The 19,977-nt window shown below is 44.0% G+C and overlaps 1 protein-coding gene across 1 annotated transcript in view; it reads right to left on the bottom strand.

Annotated features, from left to right (window-relative positions):
• The window catches only part of LSM5 (LSM5 homolog, U6 small nuclear RNA and mRNA degradation associated), a 68,033-nt gene that overhangs the window by 1,151 nt on the left and 46,905 nt on the right, over positions 1-19,977 (bottom strand). The window lies entirely within an intron of this gene.

Raw genomic sequence — 19,977 nt, 5'->3', positions numbered from 1 at the left:
ATTTACAATTTTAAATGTTACGTTTTGATTATTTATATACACTCTATTAACCCGTTCCGGACTCGCGTCGGAGCACTACCTCCCTGGTGCTGCGCACGACCGTTGACCACCCTTTAGAACGCCCGCACCGCAGCGAATGTTCGCTGCTGTAAATGGGTTAATCTGTTAATATTATTCAAATCTTCTAAACAGTTGCAGACCGTTGACTAGGCTTTGCTGACACCCAAGGGTCCCCCGGACCACAGGTAAAGAACTGCTGAGCCAAGGAATTAAAGAAAAACATCTCCACTTATGTTTAGTTATAAAGTAGGAGTATACTCCACACCTGTTCCCGCCTACATCAGAACCTCCCCTTCCCTGCCTTTCAGATTAACCGCTTCTTGTGCTCCCTAAAAGAAGGAGCCACTGCTGATCATCAACATCAAGAAAGGAACACTTGACCTCTTCTGCTTCACTCTTTCAAGAGTGTTCCCCATCAACGTCTTACAATATGATCTAAAGAACCTTAAAGTCATCTCTGAACCCAACCCAGCAAGCACACAACCAGAGCGTCATAAAAGAAGAAAACAAGTTACTTACCTGTAACTTTGGTTCCCCAGTATTGGTAACTTTCATAGATTCCCATGCTTTTGTATCATTCCCCGTCGTCGGAATGGGAGTCTCAGTAACAAAAATAACATAGCAGTAGGTACAAAAGAGAAAGAAAAAGGCCTAGGCCTCATTCCCTTTTGTAGCATATCCGCCTCTTTTTGCGAAAGAGACCAAACTAAGCATCCGCCAATCAGAATAGTCTAACCCCTTAGAACCCTCCTGAAGGAACCTCAGAGCCTCAGATTTTCTACCGCACGTTGTGCTTAGGGAGTCTCCTTTGAGCTCTGCTCAATCTTCTACTCCTTTGAGGTTTTTCTTCAGTTTTTTCTTCAGGATTGTTGGCTGTTCCTTCTAAGATGTCTGACAAGGAGAAGAAGGCCCTTTTCAAGTCATGTTCCACCTGTGGCAAGAAAAGGCTGTATGTAGAGGACAGGCATAAGTACTGTATATATTGCCTATACCTGGATCATAAGGCTGCGGACTGCAAGATCTGCCGCACCTTCTCTACTAAGACCCTCCGGGACCGTGAGGGTCGCCTCCTCACTTGGCTCCAGAAATTGAAGTCCAGAAAAGAGACTGTCAAGCGACAGTAAGGACTCTTCATCTTCTAGAAGGTCAGTCAAAAGGGGTAGGTCTTCCCCTTCACCTTCTGTGGAGCGTCCAGTTAAGGCCTCAAAAAAGACCCCCGTGAGTCTGAGAGCCAAAGTCCTGTGAAATCTCCTCACCACAGTGTAAAGGAGAGGGAGGGCCCATCTACGCCTTCAACTTTGATGAAGACTGCTACAGCCTTCAAAAAGCCACCTTCTCTGTCATCTGAGAAGTCAGAAAAAAGTTCCAAGTCGTTGACGACGCAGCAGAAGGCTGCATCGGCGAAGGCGTCGAAGTCCAAGGTTAAAGTGGTACCGTCGACGGGCTCGACGACGGTACCGTCGACGGGATGATCGGCGTCGACGAGGACGTCGACGATGGTGACAGAGACGTCGACGAGGATGTCGACGGGAACATCCATTGAGAACACATCCAGGAAAACTTTGGCCCTGAATACTCTGCACAATCTGTAGATGTCATCAATGAAGTGGAAGAATCCTGCTATGTAACCATCATCCACTCAGTCTCTAGCAAAAGCAGACCAACATTCAGGGTCGTCAAGAGCGGAGTCATCCCTATATTGGCCCCTCCAACTGTGCATTACTCAGATGTTCGATGCAGTTAACCTCAAGGAGAAAATAGACAAAAAAATTAATAAATAAATCAATGACGCCCAGACTATCTGCCATCCACCTCACACAATAGAGCAGCATGCCTAAATAAATACATTTGAATATCCAGGCAATCAATGGCTTCTATAGATCCAAGACTCTCCAGAAACAGCCATTACAAAAAGACAATATGGTCCTATCTTCCATAGTAGTTCCATCAAAGGTGAATAACTCTGACCTCTGATCAACATCATCAATGGCTCTGTCCGTTTCAAAGCATCTGCCCTGATACCTAAAGAACAGAAAGATCTCTCCCAGTTACTGAAGTAGGCCACCCTCGGCTAGATGATTTACGAACTACTATACACTTAATCATCTTCCCTTCATGGCAAAATAATTGAGCAGTTGTCAGAATAAATGGGATTCAATGCCACAGACATGCAGTACTTTGTTAGCTACAGACCAACAAATGCAAACAAAAGTACAAATAAAGCGTATTCCAGAGACTGTGGTGCAGCATACCCCAAGGATCTATAAAGTCACTTGCGATCACCACATGGAACTCCCTATTGTACTCCTGGCACACATGAACATCAAGCCCCATCATTATCTGGGCCCAAATTCGATCAAGAATGTCAAGGGCAAGCTTGTAGTGCAAACATCTAAACAAATAAAAAAAGGAATGTATACCGATGCTTTCTTTGGAGTATGTACCTTCTAAGATTTAACCCACAAGTCAGACTGTCGTCACAGCCCTCTTTTTCCTCAGCAAAAGCAGTCACACATTTAACCCGTTCACTGCGTGCGTCGGCCAACGGCCGTCGCAAGCACTACCTCCATAGTGCTGCGGACGTCCGTTGGCCGACAAGGCCCCGACCGCGTCGGATTCTACACCGCGTTTAACAGGTTAAGACACACAACTAGGAAGACAAACTCCAACTTCATGGTTAGCTGAATCAAGGCATATGTCTTTTAGACTTCAGAAGAGCTGTTCAAACAGACAAATTACACCTAGCTAGAGACAATACCCTCCTCGTACGCAGCCTAGACTCCCGCATGAGCAGAGTAAACCGCCATCCTCCTTGGAGAGATCTCAAGGATCTAAAGGATCTAATATAGTTTGCCCAGATGGCTCCAACCCACGCTTAAAGAACTTCACTGGCAACATCTGCATCAACCTGAAGGTCTGCTGAGTCACATTTAAGGCTAGCAACTCCAGCACCTCATCGGACAAGTAAAGTTCAGATGTGAAGCAGAGGTCACAACACCCACAGTAGTGGCATCACTAAGAGCATCACTAAGCACTGAGCTAAGAAATGTAACAAAGATGGGCAGGCAACAAGCAGTATCCTGCTAAGGAGCCAGAATCTGGAACTACATTCGGATACAGGACAGACAAGATAGTTTTTGCTTTCACTTCCAAAAGGATCTGAAGAGAAACATATTTAAGGAACGCCAGGTGTAAAAGTAATTTGACCTACAGCACCCTCTCCCTCCCAATTCTCCTGGAAGCTTCCTGAAAAGTAACTCTTTAACCTCAGATAAATATAATACAATTGATTCAACCTCCGTGTTTTCAGCCCCCAACTTCCAAACTACCTGCTTTATATCTAGGTTTGTCTTTTAAAAGCACACATACAATGATAAAACAACTCAGTCAGAGCTCAGATTTGGTGGGAAAAAGCAAGTCTTCTAAAGAATTAAAGCACTTGGAAACGATGAAGGCTCACATTAGAAAGGAAGTTACAGCATGTAGAGAGGAGGAATAGATTTAATTTCCAGATTCCAATAGGAATTCCAACAAAATCAGTACCCAAAGGAAACGTCAGGTACTAAGAGAAATTAGCACGATAAATAATTCTCTTTTCCTAAAAGTATTGCTCAGATAAAGAATGCTTACTGTCTTAACGGGATTAAGATAGTGTGTTTTTTCGGGGGTGAGGTAGTGTGTTTTTTCGGGGGTGAGGTAGTTATATGCAATCACTATCTCACAATCCTGCACCTCTATTCCCAGTGGCAACCCGAGGTCAGCTCTTTCTGAATATTCTTCTGGGAGACTGGCAAATGAAGGCTCTCTTCTACATCCATGACACCCGAGGCTCTGACCAGAACACAAAGGCAAGAGTGTGTTTTTACTGACCATTGTGAAAGCACAATCTGAGCAAAGATTCCATTTGGTGGCGCGAGAACATCTTTCAAAAATAGCTTGAAATAGAATAAATCTATAAAATCGGCCACTTCAAAGCGGTTAGAAGGTCGTCTGTACAATTATAGAACAGCTTCTGCTGTCCCAATATGTGCCAGCCAGTTGAAGTGAGTATGGTGTACCCAGCCCTGGCGTAAGGCATAGGCCTAGAGGGCAACTTGAGTGGTGACTGTGGACACGCGTTTCCTGCATGCTATGGTCTCAAGAAGATTCTCTGCACCGGATAGAGCTACATACCATGGGACTGCATAATACGGCTAGTTTCTGGCAGACACTTCGCTCACCATAAAATCCCAATTAGCCATTGAGGAAGGAATAACTTCTAAAGCAGATGGAGTAGGTAGTAGACTAGATTCATGCCACAATCGCAATGCGAACTCCTCGAATGTATTGCATCCTCTTGGGTCTGAGTGGCAAAAGGGCTCGCTTGTTACAGGATCCAGTCTATGGAATTAACTCTCAGGTCCCAGAGGATGGTGGTTTCCTCAGATCTGCAAGCCAGCATGGGCTTAGGTGGGATGCAGCTCTGTGGCCGATCTATCTAAAAGAGTGGTGCAATGCTTCAGCTTTCTTAAAACAGTTTGTCAGTAACACTGCGTTCCCGTCTAGACTGTTCACAATATGTTTTTTGTGACTTAGTGTGCCTGTTTGGTATAGGCATTTTAGCCATAACACCTGGTACTAAGAGTGGGAACCCAACTGCTCTCCCCTCCAATGCCCCAAGTCGGACTATGGCCTGTGTCCAGGATGAAAGGAGACTGTGGGCAACAGTGTTGAAACATATACCAAGGATCACAAGAAGTTAAGAGCAGTTGAAGTAGGCTGGTAATGGACATACAGGGGGGCTTTCAGCCATTAGCGGTTATGTGAACAAAAGGAAAACGTTTGAGGCTCTGCAAAGATGGCAGGCACCAAAGAGCGATGTGTTTGGGAGGAGTATTAGGGGAGCTGCTATCCTCCACCCATGGTGCCCCATTTCGGCGTAAACTGCTGGCAATAGAAGATTTAGAAGGATGGACTTTGTCTTTACAAGGAAGGCCCCGGATAGGTTTTGTATCATGTGCTTCTATAATCTGTGGCAGCCTACGTGCCTGCCCTCTAACTGAATCTCCTACCTCAAGTTGAGCTACAAGGATCCCAGGAACTTTTTTTCCAAGACAGCAAGGTCAATGATAAAAATCCTCTCCATTTTGTGTTACATTTTATGTGCATTCCATAGCCCAAATGAATGTGCACCTAAATTGCAATTTATGTTTGGTATGCTCAGGCAATAGTATGGGTTACAGAATGCAATTAAGCAAACCAAAAAAACAGACAGGAGAATCTGGGCTAGGTCAATATGAACCAGGAGCATAATCAGACTAAGAGCCTTGGAACAAAACTAGATATTTTGCTTTTGCACTTTCATGCAACCCTGCTGCTGGCCCATGCAAGTTTTAAAAAAAAAAAAATACAATAATACTAGAATATCTGCAAACGGCTATTTTTCGGCTGCATTCACTCAGATAAAAGGCCTTTGTCACTTTTAGAACTTGGCTTTGTCCGTAACCTTTGTACCTGTTACAATCTGGGTAGTCTCTGGGAAGGAATGGTGAGTTTGTTAGGCTCAATCTTAGGCTGCAGTGTCAGCATGCCTACTGAAAAGGCTTCAACATCAGTACAAAGAAACCTACATGTACCAAAGTCCATAATGCGTCCCAGTTCCCACAGACCTGTGAGGCCTTGTAGGGAATAATCACAGTGTGCAGGTATTCACAATTTGACACTTTCAGTCTGTGCTTAAAACTCTACACTTCCCATTCATTTGCTGAGTAAATGGGTCGAGATTGTTTTTTATTGAAGAGAACCTTAATTACTTACAGACAGCTAGGGTGTTTTAATCTGTCCTATTTGTAGCCAAACAGGTTAAGCTATGACTTACCTAATTTCTCTGTCATTTTAAACATTTTTGTACGTTTTACTTACTTATTCTCCTAAAGATTGTTATTTATCTCTTAAATTGTCCTGCTGGCGTCCCGCCATTTCCAGAGATTCCTTTTTGTACTTGGACAAGCTAATAAAATTGAGCCGTAGGACTTTTGGGATGAGAAAATCCCTTACATGATGAAGGGCATGTACCCCTACCCTGATTGCCCACACTGCAACAATGTCTGGATCCCTGATGCTCATTTTCATTGCTGTGAGCAAACAAGGATCATGCATGTACGCCATGACAGAGGTCTGTCTTACGCATTGCGGTCTTGTTTGACCGGGAGGGGTGCCTAAAGCGCTACCCTCATAGTGGAAAAAGGGTCCTGCCATTGACAGGAATTAAGTAGCAAGAGCGAAGGGCAGCAGCATACTGTGTAGTGATCAGTAGGAGTAGGCAGGCCCTTTTTACCTGTGTCACTGGAGTAAGACTTCTAGCCTCACTCATGTAAAGTTCTGCTATGTGATTAAGTCAGTTGGCCATCATCAAGTTAGTATGCAGTGCTGTGCATGTGTGTTGTATGCATGTGCTGGGTGCATTTGCGCCTGAAAATAATACAATACATGGTAGATTCTGGGTTCCATTTTAGGCGACCCAGGGATGACAGGAGGACCATGAGGATGTAGACTAACACCTCCCCTAAAAAATAAAACTTTGTACATAGCTGCGCATGTATGTGTGTGTATATATATATAATGGTCGCCAGTAGGTAGTTATAGTTAGGACCTAGTTGCCATAGGAAATCCGCAACATTCTATTTGGAATAACTTTGGCGCCGGTGGACGAATCTTCGCGAATTTCTCCAAGAAAATGGCCTGCTCCGCTCCACTACTTCCCTGAAAGTTTGGGGGCGATTCCTGAAGCAGGGGCTGAGAAAACAAGCATTGGAAATGCAATAGGTCTCGCACCATTAGAGTTAGTGCTTTTAGAATTGTTTATGGGTTTTTTTTGTAAATGTTTAGCATTTTTGTTTCCTGTAGCCAATGCTAAAGAATTACAAATAAAAAAAGCCATAAACATTTCTTAAAGCTCTAACTGAAATGGTCTGAGACCTATTGCACTGTGTGAGGGTGAGGGGTTGAGGATGAGTGAGGGTGAGGGTGAGAGTGGGTGAGGGTGAGTGAGGGTGAGGGGTTGAGGGTGAGTGAGGGTGAGGGGTTGAGGGTGAGTGAGAGTGAGGGTGAGTGAGGGTGAGTGAGGGTGAGTGAGGGTGAGGGGTTGAGGGTGAGTGAGAGTGAGGGTGAGTGAGGGTGAGGGGTTGAGGTTGAGGGTGAGGTGTTGAGGGTGAGTGAGGGTGAGGGTGAGTGAGGGTGAGGGTGAGTGAGGTGTTGAGGGTGAGTGAGGGTGAGGGTGAGTTAGGGTGAGGGGTTGAGGGTGAGTGAGAGTAGTTGAGGCTGAGTGAGGGTGAGTGAGAGTGAGGGTGAGTGAGGGGTTGAGGGTGAAGGTTTGAGGGTGAGGGTGAGCACACAAGCTTAGGAGTATGTCTTAGCACAACTTGCCCTCACCAATCACCTTTCACTTCTCAGGGCCTATGGACTTTCAAGGCTACAGATAGCATCTGCCATGTGCCTTAGAGGAACATTTATGTTTTAAAAATGTATTTGACAAATAATTATCGATCCATAGTTCAGCGCCGGCGAGATTATGCATTTTTGATATTTTTTGTTGCTGCACAGGCACTCGTGAGCATCATCTTTACCAGACTATACTATGGGTGGGCCGAGAGTTAGGCAGTCCAGGATCTGGGTGTTGCCATTTTAGAATGGCCCCTTACTTGCCAACTGATGGAGAATTGTTGGGTGGTCTCACTACTACTCGCTGATCTTGTAATTCATGCTCTAATACAAATGAACACTAAATAGCTTTTTATTCACCATCTCAGCAAGAGGCCAACAATTGAATAAGCAGAGTGTGAACCCTTCAGTGAACAGCACCAGTGTAAGTTGTGGATGACTTGAGGATTGTCGCTCATATTTTAACAGATTCGTAACTATTTCACATACATCTTTTTAGTACGAAAGATTCGCTGTTTTTTATTTTCTCATCTCTGATGCATTTTACTTGTTTCTTTTCATTCCTGCATAAACCATAGAGCCAACTCGGCACAAACGTGTTATAATGTGGTCAGAGGGAGGGGCACTAGATGACGAGATGTGGACTACCGCCACATTATGCAAGCTTGCCAGAGCCTCTGTGCCTTGTGGTAAACTACAGCTGTTCTTGAAGTGCTCAGAGCTGCTTCTTCATTCAACGTAAGCCATCGCTTCACTCCAATGAGAGCATCTGAGCATCCTGAAATTGACGTCCTTTGCATAATAAAAGTGTTTACATACCTCAAGCTTCTTTCTCTAGGATTCTTTCTGTAGGATTTCCTTCTGTTTCCTGCTCAATGGTTTCTTCAATGAAATGTTCTTAATTGCTTGTTTCTTTGCTGATTTTTTGGAGAGCAGAACTAGAGCACAGCTTGTAGCTACTCCTTTCAGTCTTTCGTCATATTTCAGTTACTGGTGCGTGTACTGCATCATTGAGGCACACGGCCCTGGTGCTGGGTGTGCAGGGTCGATTTTTACATTGACACAAACATGGGAAATAAGTGGTGCAAATTGAAATTATACTGTTTTCGTGCATGCTATTTAAAAAACAAAAATACGCTATTCCCTCAAAGTTATTACCAGCAAAATAACGAGAGTGTAGTTTGCACAAAGCTCTAAAATAGCACTGGAAACAAAGACAACAAGTGAAAGCAAGTTGCGGTAAAGCGGGTTTGGGCTTTCATTTAATGTTATTCCCGAAATGTGCTCCAGGCAACACGTTAATCTCTTTGTACGTCGTGTTTGTGCTGCATATTTGGAGGCTTGACAATAACATGCTAGTTGGGGCTGAGCAACACCAAAATGGTTAAAGGGACTGTAAGAAGGGACGGTGCAAGGAAAACAAACTGCGAGGGGCGGAAGGAAGGAGACAATGTAAAAAAAATTCAAATGAAAAGAAGCGAGACGGGTCAATTACATGTTCCCTCCAAGCGCAATGCCGCTGCCAGCAGCGGCAGAGCAAGAAAGTCAGCACAAACAAACGGTGCGAAGAGGTGGCTCAACATATAACGATGCCGACTTTGGAGAAGGAGAACAGGGTTCGAGCCTCAGCGTGGGCGGCATCATTAATTATAAATTAAATAAACTGAGATCTCCTGCATATTAAATATAAATAAATAAACAGCGTGCGTGGGGTGAGGGCAGGAAGCTGCCAGCTATTTAAAAAACAAAAATACGCTATTCCCTCAAAGTTATTACCAGCAAAATAACGAGAGTGTAGTTTGCACAAAGCTCTAAAATAGCACTGGAAACAAAGACAACAAGTGAAAGCAAGTTGCGGTAAAGCGGGTTTGGGCTTTCATTTAATGTTATTCCCGAAATGTGCTCCAGGCAACACGTTAATCTCTTTGTACGTCGTGTTGGTGCTGCATATTTGGAGGCTTGACAATAACATGCTAGTTGGGGCTGAGCAACACCAAAATGGTTAAAGGGACTGTAAGAAGGGACGGTGCAAGGAAAACAAACTGCGAGGGGCGGAAGGAAGGAGACAATGTAAAAAAAATTCAAATGAAAAGAAGCGAGACGGGTCAATTACATGTTCCCTCCAAGCGCAATGCCGCTGCCAGCAGCGGCAGAGCAAGAAAGTCAGCACAAACAAACGGTGCGAAGAGGTGGCTCAACATATAACGATGCCGACTTTGGAGGAGGAGAACAGGGTTCGAGCCTCAGCGTGGGCGGCATCATTAATTATAAATTAAATAAACTGAGATCTCCTGCATATTAAATATAAATAAATAAACAGCGTGCGTGGGGTGAGGGCAGGAAGCTGCCAGATATGGAAATACCAGCATCAAAGAAAACAAGACGGAGGGAAGAGAGGGGAGAGGGGAGGGGGGAGGAGAACGGCGGGAAGGGGCAGGCAGGATGACTCAGGGGAGGGGGCGGAGCGGGGCAGAGCGGCATGTGGGTGTGAAGAAGCCGGGCCTTTGAAGTGAAGCTAAGCTTCACTTCAAAGGTGTCGGAGGAATGCGGGCGGCTGTGCACGCGCTTTTAAGCTCAATGCACATGCGCATTGAGCTTAAAAGTCACGGGCACTGCAAGGAATCGCCACGATTCCTTGCAAGTTAGATAAAGAGTAGATGAGCCCCTATAGTCTCGCTTGCTCGATGCGCATGCGCATCGACAGGCGAGACCTAAAAAGGGGGGTCCCAAAACATGTTTTCCCCATGCAATTTTCCTTCGGACCTTTAGCTAGGGCTACAGCCCGAACGGCTGAACGGAATTACACCAAATTTGGCAAAAAGGTAGAGTTCTGTTCGCAGATCACGCTTTTTGTTGAATGGTGTAAATCCGTTCAGTAGTTCCTGAGAAAATCATAAGTAAAATCATAAGTCTATCTATTGAAGCTTACCGTACTCTGTACTGTACTCTGTACCTTCCCGAGCACAAGCTGCATGGTCATTGTCTGTCAACACTCGAAACCAGGAAGTGTTGGCAGCCATCTTGTGCCTTGGTAGAACCAAGGCACAAGAAACAGTAAAACAAACGTGCAAAACACGCAAAGGGGTAGGGTAGAAACACCCTGACCCCCAGGCCTGCTGAGGGGGTCCCACAAGGACGCCCAAGGCCCAAAAATGTTACTTTTTTTAAATCGCGGGGTACGCATACTGTACTCTGTACTGTACTCGGTACTGTGTTCTGTACTGTACTCGGTACCTTCCCGAGCACGAGCTGCATGGTTATTGGCTGTCAACTGTCTGTCAACACTCCAAACCAGGAAGTGTACTGGAGGTTCCTGGTGGGCTAGTTGGCTCCCAGGGACCCCCAGTATGCAAGGGGAATTAGTCCCCCCCCCCCCCTCTGCAAATGCGCCAGGGAGCTGCGTTGCAGCGAGGTGTAAAAAGGGGCGTTGCCTCATTACACATCTCTGCAAGGCAGCCCCCTGGTGCATATTGGAAGTTCCTGGTGGGCTAGTTGGCCCCCAGGAACCTCTAGTATGCAAGGGGAATTAGTTGCCTCTCTGCAAACGCGCCAGGGGGCTGCGTTGCAGAAAGGTGCAATGAGGCCACGCCCCTTTACACACCTCTCTGCAACGCAGCCCCCTGGCGCTTACTGGTGGTTCCTGGTGGGCTAGTTGGCCCCCAGGGACCCCCAGTATGTAAGGGGACTTAATCCCCAACTTAGAACATGCTACAGGGCGCGTTTGCACGGTGGTGAAGGTAGGGGGCGGGGCTTGAGGTGATGTGAGTGCAAACATGCCCTGTGGCGCGTTTTAAGTTAGGGAATTAATTCCTCTTCAATAAAGAGGTCCACTAGGGGGCAACTAGTCCAACAGGTATCTCCAGTAAGCGCCACGGAGCTGTGTTGCAGAGTGTTGTAAAAAGGGGGCGTGCCCTCTGAACGGTTGACAACCTTCATACCGCAACTTTCATTCCGTATACCTTCAGTCTGTATACCATTATATCGAAAGTACCATCAGTCCGCAAAATTTTAAAACGCATGCCATTATATCTTTTATGCTTTTATCACGCATGCTTTTACAACGAAATTCGTTGTAAAAGCATGAATGGTAAAAGCATATGTTTTTAATATTTAAGTGTAAGGTAAGTATATGGTTTTAGTTTGGGGGTGTTGGGGTATATGTTTTAGGGGTTCAAGAGTATTTTAAGGGTGTGTTTGGGGGTATATGTTTTAGGGGTACAGGGGTATAATGGTAAAAGCATATGTTTTTAATATTTAACTGTAAGGTAAGTATATGGTTTTAGTTTGGGGTGTTGGGGTATATGTTTTAGGAGTTCAAGAGTATTTTAAGGGTTTAGGGATAGGTTTGGGTTTTGGGGTACAGGGGTATTTTTAGGGTTCAGGGATAGGTTTGTGTTTTGGGTACAGGGGTATTTTTAGGGTTCAGGGATAGATTTGGGTTTTGGGGTACAGGGGTATTTTTTAGGGTTCAGGGCTGGGTTTGGGGTACAGGGGTATTTTTAGGGTTCAGTGATAGGTTTGTGTTTTGGGGTACAGGGGTATTTTTAGGGTTCAGGGCTAGGTTTAGGGTTCAGGGCTAGGTTTGGGATTTGGGGTACAGGGGTATTCTTTAGGGTTCAGGGATAGGTTTAGGTTTTGGGGTACAGGGGTATTTTTAGGGTTCAGGGCTAGTTTGGGGTTCAGTGATATTTTTAGGGTTCAGGGATAGGTTTGGGTTTTGGGGTAAAGGGGTATTTTTAGGGTTCAGGAAAAGTTTTGGGTTTTGGGGTACAGGGGTATTTTTAGGGTTCAGGGCTAGGTTTGGGTTTTGGGATACAGGGATATTTTTAGGGTTCAGGGCTAGGTTTGGGTTTTGGGGTACAGGGGTATTTTTAGGGTCAGGATGGGTTATTGTTTAAGGGTGCTGGGGTATTATAAGGAGTAAGGGTGGGTTATGATTTTGGGGTGCAGGGGTATTTTAAGGGACCTGGGTTGGTTATTTTTTTAGGGATATATATATATATATATATATATATATATATATATATATATATATATATATATATATATATATATATATATGCATTAAATTTATATAATTATTTGTCAATTTAAATCAATAAAAAGTTTTATTTTAAAATTTAGTAAAATATATTTGTGTATAAAAGATAGTCATAAAACCCTCAGACAAGGGGGGTAATGTGGTACTACAAACAAGGGAGGCATATTGTGGGGAAGCACTTCGCCAATTGAATACAGATTGTTATCTGAAAGTCACAGCCAAGGAGTATCAGACCAGCATCTTGGAGTATGACAATCTGATTGCCAAGTGGTATAGTAAAAACATGTTGGGTCGGGAAGAACATTTGTTTCTACGAAGTTCGAACTCGGTAACACTAACCTTCAACCACATACCTAAACTGCATAAGGAGGACAAACATCCGCCTGGCAGGCCTATTGTTTTTTCCATGAACGAATTAACTGAGCATTTGTCTATGTTCATCGATCACTTTTTATCTACATGGGTACTTCAACTGGACTCCTATATCAGGGATACCCAAGACTTTCTAAACCAAATAGAGAACATCGAATGGGACCCTAGTTATCAACTTATGGTTTTAGACATTGCCAGTCTATATACATGCATAAAGCATGAGGATGGTATAACAGCGGTAATGTCTTTTTTAGAAAGACGACAATTGAGGTACTCAGCACATACTACCATGCTCATTGAGTATATTGAGTTTTGCCTAACCCATAACATCTTTCTATTCGGAGACCAATACTACAGGCAACTTACTGGGACGGCAATGGGCACCTGCTTTGCCCCCAGCTATGCAAATATTGTTCGTTGGCTGGTGGGAGGAGCGGGTGCCCAGAACCTACCACAGTGAATTCCATTCAGGACAGGTCATAAAGTGGTATCGGTATATCGATGATTTATTCATCATCTGGCAGGGAAATACAGAGTCAGCTAATCGATATATCGATCTCCTCAACAACAATCAAGTCAATCTTAGATTCTCGGGCACGGTTAGTCCAGTAGCAGTGGACTACCTGGACCCGAGGATCTACGTTGAGGAGATGACTTTACAAACCACTCTTTTCCGTAAATCAACGGCAGGCAACTCGATACTCTTTGCCAGCAGCAGCCATCCACCGAAACTCATCCAAAGCATTCCCTATGGGGAATTGCTTAGGCTGAGAAGAAGCTGTTCAAAAGACCATGAATTTGAGAAAGCTGCAGCTTGCAAGATTTAGAGTCAGGGGATATGATTCACCTACCCTTGACACTACATTACATAAAGTGAGAGGAGTACACAGAAAGCAATTGCTCCCTGGCAGCAAAAGGGCCTCAGATGATGTGGGTAAGTTCCGGATGGTAACTCCCTACTCAGCTGAGGCGAGTTATCTCAAGAAAATGCTACGAAAAAATTGGCCCATACTCCAAGCAGATACTGTGATTGGTATGGACGTTCCACCTCAACCGCTGGTCACTTTTAAAAGAGCGAGATCTCTGCGTGATATCTTGGTCAAAAGTCATCTTGACAAACTGCCAGGGAAAACTAGTGGGCTAAAACAGATGATGGGCTTCTTCCCATGCAGTAAATGCAAGGCCTGCGCAAACAGCAGGAGGGTGTTGACATACAAAATACCAGATGCAGGAATTAACACCAAAAAGATAATGAAGTTTATCACCTGCACAACACCCTTCGTTGTATATTGTTTGCTGTGCCAGTGCGGTCTCCGATACATTGGGAGTACCGTTAACCCAGTAAAAATGCGGGTGTTAGAACATATGCGGGCCATCGATAAAAATGATCAGGCATACCCTGTTGCGCGCCATTTTGCAGATAAGCACGGTAGAGACCGCGACCAGCTACAATATTTTGGTTTGGACTGTGTAGCTCAGAGTCCAAGGGGTGGAGATAGACTGAAGAAGTTGCGCAGGTTAGAATCACGTTACATCATCGACCTGCACACCAAACACCCGTATGGTTTAAACTGTGGGGAGGAACTGACAGTCCACATAGGCTAAAAACTGAGGTAAAATCACAGTATAGGGGGCTGTGGACAATGGTTGTCTCATTTTGAACTTTAATCATTGGCCTTATACCTTGTTTCATAATGGGATTATAAAACATGTAAATGGGATGTCCAAAGATAGGTTTTGACTAGAGCATCTTAGAAGAAAAAAATTATTGTCTGTGGGTCCATTTTCTAAGGTTTTCTAAGGTTTGTAAGGGTCCTAAGGGTCCTGATGTGTATATAGTAGCAATGAACTGAGAAATATACTAATGTACCAATATTGGATATTTGTAATTTGATGATTTGCCTTGTTTTGACATGCACCTAGATGAATTCTTTATATAATTATACAGCAATATGTTCACGCATTCTAATTGTTCATGATTAGTTACAACCTATCCTGATCCATGGTGTGATTAGGATGGTATATGGAAGGATATTAGCCGATCCACGGCTCTATTAGCAAAGTTTTCATCTAAGGTGAAATATAGCAACATATGGCATAAAGTGATGTAGTAAACTATTAAGGCTTATTTCTGATTCATAAATGTTATTTAACTAAATAATGAATCATGAAACACTGTTTAGATGATCAATTGTCTAATCATTGATAATTTGTACATATATTATAACATGTTACAAAATGGCACCCACGTTAGAAGTGGAACGCGAGTCCTTCCTCAACTTTCACAATGTGAATGCAAATAAAACATGGTGTTTGACATTAGTGCCGGTAACATCGAAAAGGCACTTCCGCCGAAACGCATCTGTTGCTGTAAACAAAATAAAGACCTTGCATTTCAAGCTGCCCGGAGTGCGGTTTTCTTTGTGCACGTCAAGTGCAAACTTGGATTTGAGCATATATATATATAATATGCCTTCACCACGCATGCCTTTGCGTTGTGATGGCATGCGTGGTAAAGGCATATGGGTAGTAAATGTTTGCGGGATAATGGTATTTCGTTGTATTGCTTTTGCGGTATCAAAATTGCGGACTAATGGTATGCGGGATATTATCCCGCAGGATAAAGTCATATATTCCTCTGAACACCTCTCTGCAACACAGCTCACTGGCACATACTGGAGGTACCTGGTGGGCTAGCTGGCTCACAGGAGACCTCAGGATTGAAGAGGAATTAATTCCTCAACCTAAAACGCGCCACAGGGCGTGTTTGCACACGTTACCCCGCCCCCTTCCTTCACCATTGAGCAAAATATTCCTGTAAAATCAGCCGAACTACGAATTCGGATTTACTCACCTGTTATCACAAGAGACGTCAGTGCTGCATCTTTGAGCGCACTACTGATCCTGAAAAGTAATTCTAACCATACTTACAGTAACTTGTTTTCCGTCCATAGGCTAACATTGGCTGGTTTCACTTGGAAGTGGAGAGTTTTGGAACTTTAAAAAATTCCTTTAAAATCAGCCGAACTATGAATTCCGATTTATTTACCTGTTATCAGGAGAGACCTCAGTGCTGCATCTTTCAGCCCTGCATCTTTCAGCCCACTACTGATCCTGAAAAGTAATTCTAACCATACTTACAGTAAATCAAATTAATGCATTTTAAAATTATCATTTACAAAACCTTTGAAATTCACTGAAAAAAACCATAGGTTTCAGCCACGTTATAGTTAGGAATTAGCATTTAAAAAACCTAGAAATTCACTGAAAAAAACCATAGGGTTAACACGTTATAGTTAGCTGGCCATTTCACTCATACAAAACCATTGAAAGTCCCCCGTTATAGATAGTTCAGCTAACTATAACTCGCACGCCCGCAATGCACTGCGGATGACGTCACATATGACATCACTCATGACATGGTCTGTGACATCACTGATGACATCCAGTGAATGTGTATCTGTCTGAAAAATAAACATTTTTATATATGTATATCTAAAGGTCGATGGAAGAATAAATGGATGCATAAGTATCTAAATGGATTTTTTTTTTAAATTGATTGTATAACTGACTTATTAAGTGTATCTTAGTGAATACATGTATTAGCAAGTAATGTTTAAATATTTAATTATCTGTATCAGTGTCTCACTTTGTGTATAAGTGGCTGCATGAGTTGGTGAGTAGCTACAGGAGTGTGTATATGGGTTATTAGTTGATTTTTGAGTATGAGTGTCTGTATGGTTCAGTGGGGAGTATTACTTAGCGCATAGATGCATGAATGAGTAACTCACTGTTTGTATGCGTTTTAAAGACAGCATGTGTGCAGGACTGTAAGGGTGGATGAGTGTGTGTATGGGTGTGTTAGTGAGTGAATGACTGTCAATAGTATCTTTATGAGTAACTACATATGTTTTAATCTACTATATGCGAGTATTGCTGTATAGAAGTGATTATATGTGAGAGTGTGAGTGATTGGAAGAGTTTGTGTATAAATAAGTATGTGTTTCTATAAGTGATTGTTTAAGAGAGTAAGTATGTGTACGTTTCTATAAAAGTAAGTAGTGGTGTGTGTGTATAGCTGTACATGCAAGTAAATGGATGTTTGATAGTTTATTTGCATATGTGAGTATGTGTGTGAGTAATTGTATGGATGAGTATCGGTGTGTAACAGGATGTATAGGTGTGTAAGTACATATGATGAGTGAGTACATGTATGAGTGACTATATAGAACTGTTGGTGAATGAGTGGATGTGTATGTAGATTTTGGAATTACTGAATAGGTTGTTCAAAGTGGTATTGGTATCTCCATTTTTTTGTACATTTTAGTTTCTCTTTTTGATGGTTTGTATCAAAGGTTATATTACGCTGAGAGGAGGTCTGCCACTCTTTCACAAGGATGATGTCATCAGTGATGTCATTTGAGATGTCATGAGTGATGTCATGAGTGATGTCACCGACCATGTAATGAGTGATGTAATATGTGACATCAGCAGTGCATTGCAGGCGTGCGAGTTATAGTTAGCTGAACTAACTATAAACGGGGGCATTTCAACGGTTTTGTACGAGTGAAATGTCCAATGAACTATAACGCTCCTGAATTTCTAAGGTTTTTTAAATGCTAATTCCTAACTATAACGGAAACCTACGTTTTTTTCAGTGAAATATATATATATATATATATATCCATCCCTCACCCACTCACCTGCGCCCCCCCAATGGGTGCTAGGTCACTGGAGAAGGACCTGGGCACACTTCAAGAAGGAAGTGGGACTGAGAAGTGAATTATAAAGAATAGGGCTGAGGCCTTGGGGTAACCTTTTCATACACATATCACTGTGGCTGACATCTAGGTGTCAACCTCTACCCACTCTCATGGCTTGCGTTACGGGGCTATCAGATTTGAAGTTGCTCCTGCTGCGACGGACTGCTTTGTGGAAGAAGGGCAGAGGAGAGGGCCCTTCAAAAGGTAACAGACCTCCATCACAAACTTCAAAGATTCAGACCATGAATCAAATCGGATGTCTGGAAATGGCCTATAGGAAGGGGAGCTCCAGGCCCCTGAAATTGTCAACTGCCAAGGAGCCAGTCGAGCTATGGTAGTAGAAGAGTTCTGAAAGATTTCTGCCTGTGACCAGGACTGGGGGTTGAGGCCTGCCAGTCTCCCAGCTGGGTGAGGAGACATCACCCAGGGAAAGTCCAAGGCCATCTGCCCCGGAACACTAGTGCCTGCCTGCCAAATTCAATGTGCCCTGTGAGGAAAAGGAGATCACTGGCGGGAGTGAAGACAGTGAGATCCAGGCAAGTGGATCCCTGTAGGGAGGTGCGAGGAGAGTACAGCTATGACGATCGAGTATTGTCCATATGCAATGGCAAATCTAGTAACACTGTATGCCAAAGGCAGCCGTGGGGAAGTTAACTGTGCCGATCAGGCTGTCGCCCATGTGCAGAGTGTAAGTCGGAGACTCTGTATGCCAGAAAGGGCTGTGTGAAGAGGAACTTGCTGCCGTGCCGATGTTTGAGGGAGGAGTAGGAGTGGTCATCCTGTACGCAAGACGGGACACCAGAATGGGGAAGGATCGCGGCCTGGTTGATGCCATCATCAGGAGGAGAGGCCGCCATGGTGAACCGTGCGGGCCAGAGTACCGACTGGGGATTGGAAACCGAAGCAGTCAAACCACCCAAACTCTGTGGGAAGGATCACAGAAAAATTACTGTTGCACCAGAGGAGCCACTAGGGCACCAGCTGCTGCCCCTGCAGAGCCACAAGTGTTAACCACCAACGGTAGTCACTGCAGCCTCAGCGCTGCAAGCGACATGATCTCGGAGACTTCGGTCGTGCATTCCCGCTGGTGTGGGCAAGGCTTATCGAAGGGTCAAAAGGACCCAGGGGAGATGGTCTGTCAGACAGTGCTCCGGTGCTGGAACACTTTTCACCTTTCTAAAAGGAGTTGGAGTGGGACTCCTGAGACACTACTGCTAGTGGGGCCTACCCTGCAGGTCACCTATAGTGAATGGGGTATAACCATTACTGCTAGTGAGAGGGAATTCGGGGTCAGGAGACAACCTATTGAACACCAGTGCCCTGACTGAGGGGGCCGAGTGTATGCCATATTTAATGTTGTGTTTGTATATATAGACTACTTTTGTCATAAAAGACAGTATTTGACTAGACAATTAATTGTTGCTTCTGAACTTACTTTTATTTGTGAGCTTGTGTTTGACCCCCTCCCCTGCATTCCCCTCATGCCCCACGCTCCGAGAAGCCTTGCTCGCGTGCTACTCATGAGAATCAAGTGCTGAAGGAGTTATTGGCCGGCTGCTCAGGATCCGTACTAGGTTGGGCCCCAGGACATGAGGAGTAAAAGACTTCAGTCCCTATGGTTGGGCAGAGTAGTTCCTGCTTGCCCCGTGGCCCTCTCAAAGGGGTTCTGACAAGGACATTTTGATTTTGCTCCCTCAACAGTATATTTAAGAGCTGGGCCAAGGGACATACCAAGCATGGGGCGACCCTCCTTCCCTGAGCTGGCAAACTGATTTGATCATACTTGTGAACAGCTCAGGGATTGCTTGGGAACAGCTAGAAATTCAAAAACAGCGTAACTGTAAATAAACAAAACCGCTGCCTAGTTCACACATCACTAAACTGACATTCTTCTTAATATGGTGTTCAGTTAATTCTAGTTTCAAAATCCCCCCATCCCCACGCCCAAAAAAAGTTTTGAGAGCTAAAAGACAAGTAGTGCACTACAAATAAATCAAACGTATACAACCCAGATACCGTTATATGTCACTGGTACTTACACGTGCAACCTTTTGTACTCCTATGGAAATATTTTCAACACGAAACAATGTATTAACTACAATGATATACATTATCTACGAATGCTCTTTTGATCATACCTTAGAATAATAAAATATATTACATTTATCGGCTCACTTCACCCGGGGTGTCGGATCTTTAATCGTAAATTCAACAGTATTCTCTCAGCCCGCTTTGTCATTATTTATGTAATGCTAATGTATAACGTCTATCAGGCTTAGAGAGTCAAAAAATAGGTAACTCTATAGCGCCATCTGCTGGGTA

Source organism: Lissotriton helveticus, chromosome 4_1, assembly GCF_964261635.1.
Source record: "Lissotriton helveticus chromosome 4_1, aLisHel1.1, whole genome shotgun sequence".
NCBI classification, from domain to species: Eukaryota; Metazoa; Chordata; class Amphibia; order Caudata; family Salamandridae; genus Lissotriton; species Lissotriton helveticus.
The sequence above is the reverse complement of the archived record's forward strand: the minus strand, read 5'-3'. Positions and strand labels throughout refer to the sequence as shown.